We start from the raw sequence: 17,100 nt of genomic DNA, 5'->3' as shown, positions 1-17,100 counted from the left end.
GGTTTGCTTCTCTTCATGGGAAGCTAGTGCTTGTGGTCAGCATGTGTGCAGCAAGTGCCTCCAGCTACAGCGCCTGGAAGCCTAGGTTTCGGAACTAAAGCCATCGTTGGAACACTGTGGAATATCTGTGAAGCTGAGATTATCATGGATAGCATCCACAGAGAGGTGGTCACACTGCAGACAAAGCCTCCACATGCAGAAAGGGAACAAGTGACCACCAAGCAGAGTAAGAGGACTAGACAAGGACAGCAGTTGCTATTGCCCTGCAAATCAGATCTACTGCTTTGGATGTTATTTGGGGAAGCCATTGGTTGTGGTACCAATGATGTCAATAACAAATAGATGATGTCCTAAAAGCTGAATGTAGGGACGTAAGACCCAAGTTGGAACGTAGTACCTCAAATATATGATCTCAGGATTACTTCTAGTGCCACATGCTGGCCAAAGTAGAAATAGCAGAAATATCACTTGAATGTGCGGCTGAAAGATGATGCAAGATAGAGGATTTCAGAAGCTAGGGACGTTGAGACTGGTTCTGGGGGAGGTGGGACCAATACAAACTGGACAGGTTACACCTGGGCAAGACCAAGACTAATGTTTTGGAACAAAAATTTGTTACTGTGGTTGGGACAGATTTAAACTAGAATAACTGGGGGATGGGTGAGGGAACCTCGGCTGGGTGTTAAATGAAATAGAAAAAAGGACAGTAATAAAAGGAAGAACAGCAATTTACAAAAAAAAGTAGGCAGGGTAATCAAAGGTGAGAGACAAAATAGGGCCACCATACACAAAAGTGTTAGGATGATTGAAAAAGGCAAAACACGCAAGCCTAAAGGCTTTGTATCGTAATGCACAAAGAATTTGGAATAAGGTAGATGAACTGATGATGCAAACCAAGATCCATGGATGTAATTTTGCACTCTTTATTGAGACATGGCTACCAGGAGATCCAAACTGGGAACTTGGCATTCAGGGAAATTTGAGCTATTGGAAGTACAGGCGGAAAGGAAAAGATGGTGGGGTAGAACTCTTAATAAGAAATGAAATGAGGACATTTGTGAGAGATGATCTAGACTTGGATGATATACCAAAGGGTAGAAGACACTGGTAGAAGTAGTGTATAGATTCTCAAACAGTAGCTACACAGTGAGGGAGGATATAAATCAACAAATAATTGGAGCATGTAGTGCTGGAAAAGCACAGCAGGCCAGGTAGCATCCGAGGAGCAGGAGAACTGATGCCCGGGGCGCATGCCTCACCAACCTCACTGTGAAATTTGCCCTGTGGAAGAACAAACAACCTAGACACCCCACTCATGGTCTCCCCAAGCTTATGGAACACTGTGTTGACATTGTAAATATTTGATTAAGCCGATTGAATCTTAGTTATCATTGTATATGAAATGTTCTATAATGTTTGCTCAATTTTGCATTATGATTTTTCTTGTGATTTTTTTAGATTAGATTAGATTAGATTTCCTACAGTGTGGAAGGAGGCCCTTCGGCCCAACAAGTCCACACCAGCCCTCCGAAGAGCAACCCACCCCCCCTCTGACTAACACACCCAATACCATTGGCAATTTAACATGGCCAATTCACCTGGCCTGCACATCTTTGGACTGTGGAAGGAAACCGGAGCACCCGGAGGAAACCCACACAGACACGGGGAGAATGTGCAAACTCCACACTTTATGATGCTTGTTTGGCTTTTCCATCTTATTTTTCGTTATGAATTTGTTTTGCATTTGTTCATTTCTCTGATGTTTTACCTAATTTAGCTTACTATGTTTCCTGATCTTGGGTAATAATTAATTTTTCTCATATGTTCTCTGTAACAGTTTGGTTATTTAAGAATATGTTGCCCTTTGCTTGACCCTGGATGGTTGTGTAGTCACTGCACAGAGATTGGTCTTAGATTATGTGGTCCATGTTCAGGATCAAGAGGAGGGACTATGGCCGAACGGGTTGTTCAAAATGATGAATTTATGATGTCATTACAAAGATTGGACAATGCTTAAGGCATCCTGGGAATCTAAGGCAAGCCTTAACCAAAGTGACTGTACTAATAAACATGCTGCAGAATCTAGACAGGTTACAGCTACCAACAGACAGTTTGCAAATAACCCGATAGCTGCAGATCCTACAATACACATCTGGATTTATGTTTGAATAGAGTCAATGGAATGTTATCCTCAGGGCGATCGGAGACATTGACGTGTCTACTAGACACTGGGGTGCCTCACACCCTTATTTGGAGCAGGCTATGTATGTTCAGCACCTCCAGGAATAGGGGTGTAATAAGGACCTCCCTTCCATCACATGCCAAAGCCTGGTTGGATCCGATCAATCAGGATGATTGAGCTTGATTGATCATTAGTGAATGGTGAGCACCCCCCCAAAAAGCCATAAAGACATTGGTGTATAAGAATCACTGCAACACCAAGCTCAGGACGGTAACTTGAGTGCTGTAATTGAGAAGAGAAGGCACCCCTGAGATCATGAGGAGAAGACCAGATGACATCACCACATGGAACAAGGCCAAGTTCTAGTGTAGTGGTATATGATCACTCAGATTTAAGTTAAAGCACAAGATAGCTTTACAGTGTAAATTGTTAGTTTATAGTGTATTTTGTTGTTACAGTATTAATTATGTTAAATAAATAAAATATTATTATTTTTTATTATTATTAAGAGTCGACTCGCAGTTCTTTTGGTAGATATAAGATTTAAAACACAGTGTGTGGCAGGTGCAACACTAAAACAGGAAATTGTCTCTCTCCTGGTACCATCATTGCATAAATCAATCCTATTGACTGCAAGTAAATCTATATTCGCAATGAATAATTGCTATTTATTTGACATGAAGAAGGTACCTGGTCCCCATAATAACAATAGATTTCTAAGACATCTAAGATATTGACTGAGTGTGAAAACTGTACAGGCACTGGCCATAACTTTGCAGTTTTACTTTGACTTGTTGAAGCCTTGGTTGCACCCTTGTCCAAGGTAAGTCCAGTAACTCCAGACAGGTCAGCTCAGTGTTGATTGTTTGGAAACTGAGAAAATCAATTTAGGACAAAATTAATAATTACCTGAAAAATTGTTGGTTAATTAAGGAGCAACAGCATTAATATATGCAAAATGTGTGTTCAGACCAATTTTTGAGAGTTTGTGTAATAGAGGGAGGTTGAATAGTATGGGACATTTTTCCACTGGAACGTCGGACGCTGCAGGATGACCTTACAGAGATTTGTAAAATCATTAGTGGCATGGATAGCCAAAGCTGTTTTTCTAAGCTAGGGAATCTAAAATTAGAGGGCATAAAATGAGGAGGGTGTGAAGAAGGGCTTATGCCCGAAACGTCGATTCTCCTGTTCCTTTTTTTGCTGCCTGATCTGCTGCGCTTTTCCAGCAACACATTTTTAAGCTCTGATCTCTAGCATCTGCAGTCCTCACTTTCTCCTCCCTATACAAGCAAGCCATTTAAATATACATCAGGTAAAGCAATGGCAACTCCATTGTAAACTTAAGTCAAAATTAATGTCCGTCAAACATTTTCTGTCAGAGTTATACAGCACAAAAACTGGCTCTTTGATCCTACTCATCCGCACCAACCAGACATCCCTATCTGGCCTATTCCTATTTGCCAGCATTCAGCCCATAACCCTGCAAACCCTTCCTATTCAACATTACTTCTAAAAGTGATAATTGTACTTGCGTCCATTACTTCCTCTGGTAGATGTTCTATACATGCATGTATTTCTACATGAAAAAGTTACCCCTCAGGTCCTTTTTAAATCCTTCCCCTCTCACCTTAATTTTATGCTCTCTAATTTTAGATTCCCTAGCTTAGAAAAACAGCTTTGGCTATCCATGCCACTAATGATTTTACAAATCTCTGTAAGGTCATCCTGCAGCGTCCAACGTTCCAGTGGAAAAAAGTCCCATACTATTCAACCTCCCTCTATTACACAAACCCTCTGCTTGTACAGGGCACTATTATAAAACTTGCAGATCATATGAAACTTGAAACTATGATAAACTGTGGAATATCGTATAGAACTTTAAAATATTTGTTGGTGAAGTGGATAGGGGTAAATGGCAGTCAAATTTAACATTCACGTTGGTCAGTAAAGATTTGACTACACAATCTCATTTTTCAGCCATGGCCATAACCTTAGAGGGTATGGCAAACTAAGTGAATATCTAGAGACTTACTCAATATTATGAGAGTTTCTGACTGAACCACCCTTTATGGGACTATTCTCCGAAGAGACAACAAAGCTGTATTTTGCTTTTATAAGAGGATATCTGATGACAATATTCTGGACAGAGTCAATAAGGACAAACTGTTCCAACTGGTGAATATATTGGGAACAAGAGTGTAGATATCAATTAATTGGTCAAAGCTAAACTGATTTGCAAGAAAGCCTTCTTGGGCAATGAATAGCTGGAGTCTAGCTTGCCCTCCCTGAGGATATAGTGGGGCAATTTCAATCCAGTCATTCAAGGGTATTGGATTCTTATGTGAAAAGGAAGAACGGGTGGAATAAAGAGGAGAGGCAGAAGAATGTTATGAAGTGAGATGCTTATTTAAAGAGCCAGCAGAGAATTGAGGAGTTGATTGGAGTCTTCCTCCTCTAATATTTCTGACACAGCAGTCTCAAATCTGTCTCTGGCTCAGAATGATATCAGATTGATGTCCCGACATTATTATTTATGTATTTCCATTCTCCATCCCATATTCTAAACCGAATCCGAATCTACTAACGCGTACTTTCAATAGCATGTGGTCTCAGCATTCACTAGTGTATATGAGAGAGAGCAATACGCAGGCGCATGGCCGGTGGTGATAGCAATGTGCAGAGTGTTCCGTCTCGGCTCCGGAAATGTTCCGAATGAGGAAGGAAGAGGATGGATCAAGCGGATAGACAGAGACATTTATGAGCATCTTGTGTAATCCACAAACCTTTCGCTCCCACGTTCAGGACGATGGCTCCAGGCATTGTTGCAGTCGCCGGGCCTGGGGGTGACGGCTGGTCACCATCTTTGTAGAGGAATGAGCGGGAGGTGTTGGCTGCACCACTCCGCCATTGTTCAGAATGGAGACAGAGAGGAGGGTAATTACAAACAATATCACACGTTGCTGGCGAGACTCAGCATTCGTGAGAAGGAAACGTAATTAATGTTTCGAGTTGAGTGAATCTGCTTCTGAAGTTTTGATTTTTTTTTCATCATTTCTCTGAACCTTCCTGCCTCCGCAGTTCTTTGTTTCGTTTATATTGACAGTTATAGGCTTTTAAAGGGGTTTAGAAGAGAAGGATTTACACAGAACAAACAGAAATAAAAATAAATATTGGTCATAAGTCCTCAACCCTCCTCTTCGTCTTCTGCTTCAAATTAAATTTATGTCCCCTGGTGTTGACCAGACAGATGCTAACCGGAAAAATGAGTTACTTTCTCTGCCCCTCATAATCTTACATAGTTAAAAATCACACAACACCAGGTTTTAGTCCAACAGGTTTAATTGGAAGCACACTAGCTTTCGGAGCGACGCTCCTTCATCAGGCCCTTCGGCCCAACAAGTCCACACCGACCCGCCGAAGCGAAACCCACCCATACCCCTACATTTACCCCTTACCTAACACTACGGGCAATTTAGTATGGCCAATTCACCTAACCTGCACATCTTTGGACTGTGGGAGGAAACCGGAGCACCCGGAGGAAACCCACGCAGACACGGGGAGAACGTGCAAACTCCACACAGTCAGTCGCCTGAGTCGGGAATTGAACCCGGGTCTCTGGCGCTGCGAGGCAGCAGTGCTAACCACTGTGCCACCGTGCCGCCTACAAAACAGTCTTAATCTAATCTTTCCTCATAGGTCAGACATTCCAGCCCAGACAGTATCCTTGTACATTGCTCTGCACCCTCTATAGTCCAGGTATACTCTTCCTTTAATGTGGTGATCAGAATTGCATACAGTTATTCCTGAAATAACATTTGTCTCATCAAATCTTCTGTTTGGACTTCCAGTCTTAGATTTTGTAAACTTCTTTTACAGGGTTTTCATGGAGGATGCACAGTGATACCACCAGCTCCCTGCATTTTTGCTCAGCTTCACATTTTTGGATCATTGGAATCTCTTCTGGGGTAAAAGTGACCTGTACAAGAAGGACGGATCCTACCTGCCAGCACCCAGTCCATATCCCTCCAAACCCTTCCTATTCATATACCCATCCAAATGCCTCTTAAATGTTGCAATAACTTTCCAAACATAGACTGGGGCTGCCATAGTGTTAAGGGTTTAGATGGAGAGGAATTTGTAAAGAAAAGTTTCTGAGTTAATATGTTGATGTACCTACGAGAGAAGGTGCAAAACTTGACTTAATCTTGGGGATTAAGGCAGGGCAGGTGAGCAAGGTGTCAGTGGGGGAGCACTTTGGGGCAACGACCATAATTCTATTGGTTTTAAAACAGTGATGGAAAAGGATAGACCAGATCTAAAAGTTGAAGTTCTAAATTGGAGGAAAGCTAACTTAAAATAACTTTCAAAAGCTGATTGGGGACAAATATTCACAGTAAAAGGACAGCTGGAAAATGGGAAGCCTTCAGAAATAAGATAACGAGAGCCCAGAGAAATTATATTCCTGTTAGAGTGAAAGGAAAGGCTGGTAGGTGTAGGGAATGCTGGATGACTAAGAAATTGAGGGTTTGGTTAAGAAAAAGAAGGAAGGTATAGACAGGATAGATCAAATAAATCCTTAGAGTATAAAGGCAGTAGGAGTATACTTAAGAGGGAAATCAGGAGGGCAAAAAGGGGACATGAGATAGCTTTAGCAAATAGATTTAAGGAGAATCCAAAAGGTTTTTACAAATACATTAAGGACAAAAGAGTAACTAGGGAAAGAATAAGACCCCTTAAAGATCAGCAAGGCAGCCTTTGTGTGGAGCCTCAGGAGATGGTGGAGATACTAAACGAGTATTTTGCATCCGTATTTACTGTGGAAAAGGATATGGAAGATATAGAATGTAGGGAAATAGATGGTGACATCTTGAAAAATGTCCATATTACAGAGTGCTAAATGTCTTGAAACACATAAAAGTGGATTAATCCCCAGGACCTGATCAGACGTACCCGAGAACTCTGGGAAGCTAGGGAAGTGATTGCTGGGCCTCTTACTGAGATATTTGTATTATCAATAGTCACAGCTGAGGTACCAGAAGACTGGAGGTTGGCTAAGGTGGTGTCATTATTTAGGAAACATGGTAAGGACAAGCCAGGGAACTATAGACTGGTGAGCCTGATGTCAGTGGTGGACAAGTTGTTGGAGGGAATCATGAGAGACAGGATGTACATGTATTTGGAAAGACAAGGACTGATTAGGGATAGTCAACATGGCTTTGTGCGTGGGAAATCATGTCTCACAAACTTGATTGAGTTTTTTGAAGAATAACAAAGAGAATTGATGAGGGCAGAATGGTGAACCTGATCTATATGGACTTAAGTAAGGCATTTAACAAGGTTCCCCATGGAAGAGTGGTTAGCAAAGTTATATCTTATGGAATAAAGAGATAACTAGCCTTATGGATACTGAACTGGCTCAAAGGTAGAAGACAGAGGGTTGTGGTGGAGGGTTGTTTTTCAGACTGGAGGCCTGTGACCAGTGGAGTGCCACAAGGACCAGTGCTGGGTCCACTACTTTTCATCATTTATATAAATGATTTGGATGTGAGCATAAGAGGTACAGTTAGTAAGTTTGCAGATGACACCAAAATTGGAAGTGTGGTGGACAGGTGAAGAAGGTTACCTCAGATTACAACAGGATCTTGATCAAATGGGCCAACGGGCTGAGAAGTGGCAAATGGAGTTTAATTTAAATAAATGCGAGATGCTGCATTTTGGGAACGCGAATCTTAGCAGGACTTATACACTTAATGGTAAGGTCCTAAGGAGTGTTGCTGAACAAAGAGACCATGGCGTACAGGTTCATAGCTCCTTAAAAGTATTGCTCCAGACAGATAGGATAGTGAAGAAGGCGTTTGGTATGCTTTCCTTTATTGGTCAGACTATTGGGTACAGGAGTTGGGAGATCATATTGCTGCTGTACAGGACATTGGTTAGGCCAGTTTTGGAATATTATGTGCATTTCTGGTCTCCTTCCTTATTGGAAAGATGTTGTGAAACTTGAGAGGGTTCAGAAAAGATTTACAAGGATGTTGCCAGGTTTGGAGGATTTGAGCTATAGGGAGAGGTTGAACAGGCTGGGGCTGTTTTCCCTGGAGCGTTGGAGGCTGAGGGGTGACCGTATAGAGGTTTATAAAATCATAAGGGGCATCGATAAGATAAATAGACAAAGTCTGTTCCCTGGGGTGGGGGAGTCCAGAACTAGAGGGCATAGGTTTAGGGTGAGAGGGGAAAGATATAAAAGAAACCTAAGGGGTAACATTTTCACGCAGAGGGTGTATGTGTATGGAATGAGCTGTCAGAGGAAGTGGTGGATGCTCGTACAATTGCAACATTTAAAAGGCATCTGGATGCGTAAATGAATAGGAAGGGTTTGGAGGGATATGGGCCGGATGCTGGTAGGTGGTCGTTATGGATGAGATGCTGTACATCTCTGTGACTCGATGACTCTATAACAGCTACTGCGGGTCCTTGATAAGTATGTATCTATCAGGCAGGGATGTCGAGAGAGGGACCATGGTTTACTAGCAAAGTTGAAACTCTTGTCAAGAGGATGAAGAAGACTGATGTGAGGATGAGGCTTGAAGGCTCAGTTTGGGGGCTTGAGAGTTGTACGTTAGCCAGAAAAAATCTAAAGAGAGGGTTAAGAAGAGCCAGGAGGGGACATGAGAAGTTGTTGGCGGATAGGATCAAGGAAAACCCCTAAGGCCTTCATAGGTATATCAGGAATAATGGAATGACTAGTGTAAGATTAGAGCCAATCAAAGTTGGTAGTGGAAAGTTGTGTGTGGAATCTGAGGACATAGGGGAAGCGCTTAATGAATACTTTTCGTCAGTATTCCCATTGGAAATGGCAATGTTAGTGAGAATACGGAGGTACAGGCTACAAGATTAGATGGGGTTGCGGTTGAAAACGAGGAGATTTTAGCAATTTTAGAAGATCTGAAAATAGTTAAGACCGCTGGGCTGGATGGGATTTATCCTTGGATTCTCTGAGATGCCAGAGAGGAGTTTGCACAGCGCTTGTCTTTGATCTTTGTGTCTTCATTGTGGACAGGAGAATGCCAGAAGACTGGAGGATAGCAAATGTTGTTCCCTTGTTTAAGAAGGGGAGTCGAGACAATCCTGATAATTATAGGCAAGTGAGCCTTACTTCAGTTGTGGGTATGGTGTTGGAAAAGGTTATAAGGGATAGGATTTGTACTGAGCTGGAAAGGAATAATTTGATTAGAGATATTCAACACTGTTTTGTGCCTAACTAACCTTATTGAATTCTTTGAGAAGGTAACCAAACTGGTGGATATGGGTAAAGCGGTTGGTGTGGTACATATGGATTTCAGTAAGGTGTTTGATAAGGTTCCACACGTTAGGCTATTACACAAAATATGGGCTTTGGGATTGAAGGTGATTTCGTGGTTTGGATCAGAAATTGGTTGACAGAGGGTGGTGGTTGATGGGAAATGTTCATCCTGGAGCTCAGTTACTGGTGGTGTGCTGTAAGGATCTGTGTTTGGGGCACTGCTGTTTGTCATTTTTATAATTGACCTGGATGTGAGAGTAGAAGGATGGGTTAGTAAATTTGCGGATGATACTAAGGTATGCAGAGTTGTGGATAGTGCCGAATGATGATGTGGGTTACAGAGGGACATAGATAAGATGCAGTGCAAGGTGGAGAGGTGGCAAATGGAGTTTAATGCGGAAAAGTGAGAGGTAGTTCACTTCAGAAGAAATAACAAGGAGGCAGAGTACTGGGCTAATGGTAATATTCTTGGCAGATGAGCAGAGAGATCTGTGTCCAGCTACATAAATCCCTGAAAGTTGCCACCCAGGTTGTTAAGAAGGCATATGGTGTGTTTGTATTTATTGGTAGAGGGATTGAGTTTCAGAGCTACGAGGTCATGCTTCAGCTGTACAAGACACTGGTAAGGTCGCACCTGGAGTTTTGTGTGCAGTTCTGGTTACTGCTTTATAGGAAGAATGTAAAAGCTTTGGAAAGGGTTCAGAGGAGTTTAACTACAATGTTGCCTGGTATGGAAGGTCTTACAAGGAAAGGCTGAAGGAATGAGGCTGGTTTTTGTTGGAGAGAAGGAGGTTGAGAGATGACATAATCGAAGCATATAAGATAATCAGAGAGTTAGATAGGATGGACAGTGAGCGCCTTTTTTCTCAGATGGTGAAGGCTAACATGAGGGGACATAGCTTTAAATTGGGGGGTAATAGATATAGGACAGATATCGGGAGTTTCTTTACTCAGAGTAGTAGGGGCGTGGAACGGCCTACCTGCAACAGTAGTAGACTTGCTGACGTTTAGGGCATTTAAATGGGCATTGGGCATACATATGAATAATAATGCAACGGTGTAGGTTAGATGTGGGAATCAGATTAATTTCACAGATTGGCACAACATTGAGGGCTGAAGGGGCCTGTTTTCTATGCACTATGTTCTATCCCTAAATTGCAAGGGACGGGGGTGTAAACCTCCCACATTCCACATATAAGACAAAGAGTCGCCATCCTACCCCTGGGGCATTCAATTTCACGCAGGTCTGCAGAGCAAATTAACTCTGTAGTATCACAGTCACACCCCACATCCTGCAAGGATTCCATCCCATTCTCCCAGTTCCTTCACCTACATCACATGTCTTGAGGTGATGCCACCTTCCAAAACAGCATTGCTGACATGGCTTGCTTCTTCCATGATTGTGGTTTTCCACTCACTGCAGTTGACAGGGCCCTCGACCTGTCACCTGTGATTCCACCGTTGCCCCACCTATCACTGATAAAGATTAGATTAGATTAGATTACTTACAGTATGGAAACAGGCCCTTCGGCCCAACAAGTCCACACCGCCCCGCCGAAGCGCAACCCACCCATACCCCAACCCCTACATTTACATTTACCGCTTACCTAACACTACGGGCAATTTAGCATGGCCAATTCACCTGACCTGCACATTTTTTGGACTGTGGGAGGAAACCGGAGCACCCGGAGGAAACCCACGCAGACACGGGGAGAACGTGCAAACTCCACACAGTCAGTCGCCTGAGGCGGGAATTGAACCCGGGTCTCTGGCGCTGTGAGGCAGCAGTGCTAACCACTGTGCCACCGTGCCGCCCACCGTGCCGCCCATGATAACAGCATGATCGGATTCCCCTTTGCCTAACTTTTCATCCCACCAGGCTCTGCATTCAAAGGATCATTCTCCACCATTTCAGACAACTCCAGCAGAACGCCACAACCCTTGCTCCCCCGATCTGGATTTTGCAGGGATCGTTCACTCTGGGACAGCCTAGCCCGTTCCACAACCACCATCACCACCACCCACTCCCTACAGCACCTTCCCATGTAACCGCAGGAGGTGCAACACCTGCCCCTTTACCTCTTCCCTGATCACCATCCAAGGGCCTAAATGGACTTTCCAGGTCAGAGAGAGTCCTAGAGTCACACAGACTTACAGCACGGAGACAAGCCCTTTGGCCCAAACTCGTCTATGCTGATCAAAATGTCCATCCACGCTCACCCTATTTCCCTACACTTGGCTGAAATCCTTCTAAACCTTTCCTATCCACGTATTTGTCCAAATGCCTTTTAAATGTTGTTCATGTACCTGCCTCAAAAACTTCTGCTGGCAGCTCTTTCCATATGTGTACCACTCTCTGTGTAAAGAAGTTGCCCCTCAGGTTCCCTCTTATTCTTTCCTCTTTAACCTTAAACTGATGCTCTCTAGTCCTTGAATCCCTAACTCTGGGGGAAAAAGAATATGATAATAGAATGTAACAATTAAAATTTCATGATTTGAAGGTGTTGAACTCTATATATAAAGTCCAGAGGCTGTAAAGTGCCTAGTCTGAAGATGAGATGTTGTTCCTCCAGTTTGTGATTCACTGGAACACTGCAACATGCTGAAGGCAGACACATGGGCAGGAGGCTGTGTTAAAATGACCAGATTCAGGAAGGCTGGGTTTGTGCTTGCTCACAGACCGAAGGTGTTCCGCAAAGCAGTCACCCTGCCTGTGTTGTTTTCACCAATGTAGAGTAGGCCATGTTGAGTGCAATGAATGCAATATACAAGATTGGAGTAGGTATGGATGAAATTCTAGTTATCTGAAAGTGGAATAACTGGTAGACACAGAGAGTCCTAGAGTCATATAGACCTACAGCACGGAGACTAGCCCTTTGGCCCAAACACATCCATGCCGATCATAATGTCCATCCACGCTAACCCCATTTCCCTGCACTTGGCTGAAATCTAGTCTCTCGTCCTCAATTCTCCAACTCTGGGAAAAGACTGAGTACATTCACCCTATCCATGTCTCTCATGTTCTTATACACTTCTATAGGATCCCCCACTCCTATGCTCTAAAGAAAAAAGTTCTGGCTTGTCTGCACTCTTTTCAGTTTAACAACATCCTTCTGATAGCAAGGTGTCCAAAGCTGAACACAATATTCCAAGTGCGTTCTGACCAACTACAACGTAACTGCCCAATTTCCATATTCAGTGCCCTGACTGATGAGGGCCAGTGTGCCAAAAGTCGTCTTCACTGCCCTGTCTACTGGTGACTCCACTTTCACTTGTATCTACTCCAATCTTGTGTATTGTATTAACTGCACTCAACGTGACCTATTTTACGTTGAAGAAACCAAACACCGACAGGGTGACTGCTTTGCAGAACACCTTCAGTCTGTGTGCAAGCAGGAACCCAGCCTTCCTGAATCTGGTAATTTTAACACAGCCTCCTGCCCAGGACCATGTGTCTGCCCTCAGCATATTGCAGTGTTCCAGTGAATCACAAACTGGAGGAACAACATCTCATCTTCAGACTACGCACTTTACAGCCTTCTCGACTTAGTTCTGAGTTCAACATCTTCAAATTATGAAATTTTACTTAGAACATTGAACATAGAACATAGGAAAGAACAGCACAGAGCAGGCCCTTTGGCGCGGTTTAATCCTAATGTAAGATATAACTTAACCTACGCACCCCTCAACTCACTGCTGTCCATGTGCCTGTCCAGCAGTCACTTAAATGTCCCTAATGACTCTGCTTCCACCACCACAGTTGGCCACGCATTCCATGCATTCACAACTCTCTGCGTAAAGAACCTACCTCTTATTATGTCTCCTCTATACCTTTCCCCTAATATCTTAAAACTATGACCCCTCATACCTGTCAATCCTGCCCTGGGAAAGAGTCTCTGGCTATTGACTCTATCTATTCCTCTCACTATCTTGTTTACTTCGATCAGGTCTCCTCTCTTCCTCCTCTCCAGAGAGAAAAGTACGAGCTTTTTTAACCTTTCTTCATAAGACAAGCCCTCCAGTCCAGGCAGCATCCTGGTAAACCTTCTTTGCACCCTCTCCAAAGCCTCTCTATCTTTCCTATAGTAGGACGACCAGAACTGGACAAAATATTCCAAGTATGGTCTCACCAGGGACTATAGAGCTGTAGCAAAACCTCGCAGCTCTTAAACTCGATCCCACTAGTAATGAAAGCCAAAACACCATATGCTTTCTTAACAATCCTATCCACTTAGGTGGCAACTTTGAGGGATCTATGTACATGTACACCCAGATCCCTCTATTCTTCCACACTACCAAGAATCCTGTCTTTAATCCTATATTCAGCATTCGAGTTCGACCTTCCAAAATGCATCACTTCGCCTGTTTCATTCTGTTATCATATTCTCTCTCCCCTCCCCCCATCCCAATGGGACTGTCTATCCTTTCAAGCCTGGCAGGTAAACACATCATCATTCTGCCATTCTCACATTCCAATCACTTTATCTGAATTATCAACATCTTTTCTCCACAAGCACCCTACATCCACTATCCCCCAAACCAAAGTCTAGAATAAATGCTGTCCCCTCCACACTTCACTTCAGCTCTGAAGAAGAGTCATCCAGATTCAAAATATTAGCTTGCTCTGTCTTTATGTCTGCCTCACCCACTGTAATCTCCAGCATTGTTGTTTTCAATTGAGGATAGTACTCTGGACCTCACTAGAATCCCCAAAAGGAGTTGGCCTAGACCCAACTTTTATACTTAAAAGTAAGTGTAAGACAGATGTGATTTGATTTCCACTTCTAAGGTTTAATAAAACACACTTTATCCTTGAAACACAGTTAAAATACAAAAAAAAATTAACTGTGTTGAAATAGTTTGCTAGGTAATGTATTATTAAATCACTAATATTCAACTGTTCCAATACAGGCAGCATCCCAAAAATGCACCCTTTGGCAGGAGTGCAATTCAGTAAAGCAGTTCTAGTTCTCAGGTGCTGCCCCTCTCCAGTCCTGAAGACAGAAACAAGCTGCCAATTGGATTTTTAAGAGGAAGCGTCTCATCTTAGGCTTCATGTTGGCAGCTTGGATGTCAACCTTTTAGCTCAGCAGTCAGCAGAAATCTTCAACTAACTGAAAATCAAACTGAAAATCTTCCTGGGTCTTTTTGAGTCATGATTCCTTTATCTTATTTAAAAAAAAAATACCCAGGAATAACTCTATGCTGTTTACCAACTTCTTGTCTAAAGAAGATTTTCTGTCACCCCATTGTGGCAAACCCCTCTGCAAGATAAACACAGCACAGAGCACAGCTCTCTTAAAGGCGCAGCACCATCACAATAGTCAATCAGGCTTGCGGTGTGGTTCCCGGTTGAGCATGCTAAACTTTCAATACAGCCAGCCTGTTATGCGCAAACAAAACATGTACAAAATTGTGGAGACAGTGAGGTCTGCAAATGCAGGAGATCAGAGTTGAGAGTGTGTTGCTGGAAAAGTACAGCAGGTCGGGCAGCATCCAAGGAGCAGGAGAATCGACGTTTTGGGCAGGAGCCCTTCATCGGGAATGTACAAAATTGTGCCTGTTTCAACTCATAGAACATAGCCAGAACAGGCCCTCATAATAAAATAACTTATCCTGTGCGTGCACCCTTCAATTCACTGCTATCCATGTTTATGTCCAGCAGTCGCTTAAATGTCCCTAATGAGTCCTCTTCCACCACCACCGCTGGCAACGCATTCCATGATTCACAACTCTCTGCGTAAAGAACCTTCCTCTGATGTCCCCTCTATACCTTTCTCCTAATATCTTAAAACTATGACCCCTTGTGCCAGTCAGTCCTGCCTTGGAGAAAAGTCTCTGGCTATTGACTCTATCCATCCCTCTCATTACCTTGTATACCTCCTTCTCTCCAGAGAGACAACTCAACATGACAGGTTCCAGCCATTCTCTTGTTCAATCTCAGGGCGATGTCTTGACCAATCAGAGCCAACCTGCTTCATCTAAATTGAAATAAAGTTTGGTGGTTAACTGTCTATCATTCTTTAAATTATGCATTGTCTATAGCAATCTATATTTATTTACTTAATCACCCAATCACTACTCTCATATTATGTTTTTCCCCCTTAGAGTGGTGAACCTGGTGAGTGCAGGGCGGAAAATTTTGATAAAACATGTATATTTTCGGCATTTATCATCCTTCTTAAACTGCTTCACTCCATGTGCTGAAGATGTTGGTGGCAACAATGCCAACTGAGTAGCTACAGATTGTTCTCTTATCATCACTGAGAAATAATGACCTATGTCCAAGTCAAGAATTTGAAATGTAGTGTACAATTCATGAAATACGGTGATTCACAGCCTATTATAAAACAATGTTTGACCCTGAGCCATGTGAATATTAAAAGTAACTGAAAGCATGGTTAAAGAGATCAGGACATTAGTGAACTACCTGACCTTTTATGCCAGTCCAGTTTCTTTCATGTTTACTTACCACCAAATATTTCCAGATTAATTCAGATCAGTTTGCAACCTGCATTTATATTATTGTGGGTTCTCATTCATTCTCATTTTGTTTTAAATCAATTTCACAGGAAGAGAAGGAAAGTATTTGAGTCTTGAACTGAGCGCACAATAAATCTCAACAAGGTCTGATTGAGTCACCCAAATTATTGTCATCTGAATCTGATTGGATGTTGAGCATGGAAGGGCAAAACACCATTCATGGTGGAGAAAACCCATGCATATGTTATGTGCATGGTCATGGATTCAGTCAACCATCTGACCTTTCAAATTATAGGAAGAATCACACTGGGAAGAAACCGTGGAAATGTCAGGATTGTGAGGAGGGATTCAGATTTCCATCTGAGCTGGAAATCCACCGCCGCACTCACACTGGAGAGAGGCCATTTACCTGCTTCAGATGTGGGAAGGGATTCACTCAGTCATCCCACCTGATGGCACACCAGCGAGTTCACACTGATGAAAGACCTTTTAAATGTCCAGATTGTGGAAAGTGCTATAAATGTTCCAGTGAACTGATGCGCCATCGGCGTGTTCACACTGATAAGGAACCATTTAGGTGTTCTCATTGTGAGACTGGGTTCAAGATTTCATCTCAACTCACTGTACATCAGCGAGTTCACACTGTGCAGAGATTGGTCACTTGCTCTGAGTGCGGGAAGAGATTCAGTCAATCTTCCAATCTGCAGACTTGCACTCATGATAGACTGTTCACCTGCACCATGTGTGAGAAGAAATTTGCTCACTCGTCCAATCTGCTGAAACACCAACGAGTTCACAGTGATGAGAGACCTTTTAAATGCTCAGAATGTGGGAAGTGCTATAGAAGTCCCCGGGAACTGATGTCGCATCAACGTGTTCATACTGATGAGAAACCATTCAGATGCTCTCATTGTACAACAGGGTTCAGACGATCATCTGACCTCGCTAAACACCAGCGAATTCACACTGCTCCAAGTGTAGGAAGGGATTCACTCAGTCATCTAGCTTGCTCAGACACCAGCGAGCTCACAAGTAATGTATTGATTATATTTCACCATTAATCACATCCAGCAATGAACAATGCTTATTGGGGTCTGATTTTGCTAATACAAATTATCTCTGGTTATAGATG

The 17,100-nt window shown here is 42.9% G+C and overlaps 1 pseudogene across 1 annotated transcript; it reads left to right on the top strand.

The window, feature by feature from the left end:
- Positions 1 to 4,997: 4,997 nt before the first annotated feature.
- Positions 4,998 to 17,077, top strand: LOC122561907 (uncharacterized; annotated as a pseudogene). The gene is made up of 3 exons (XR_015761357.1): positions 4,998 to 5,119; positions 6,062 to 6,150; positions 16,058 to 17,077. The product of XR_015761357.1 is annotated as an uncharacterized LOC122561907 (transcript).
- Positions 17,078 to 17,100: the final 23 nt, after the last annotated feature.

The sequence above is a fragment of the Chiloscyllium plagiosum genome, unplaced genomic scaffold (genome assembly GCF_037043375.1).
Source record: "Chiloscyllium plagiosum isolate Xiang-an unplaced genomic scaffold, Cpla_swu_hap1 HiC_scaffold_25, whole genome shotgun sequence".
In the NCBI taxonomy this organism is placed as follows: Eukaryota; Metazoa; Chordata; class Chondrichthyes; order Orectolobiformes; family Hemiscylliidae; genus Chiloscyllium; species Chiloscyllium plagiosum.
Note: the sequence above shows the minus strand (reverse complement) of the source record. Positions and strands in the feature narration are given on the sequence as shown.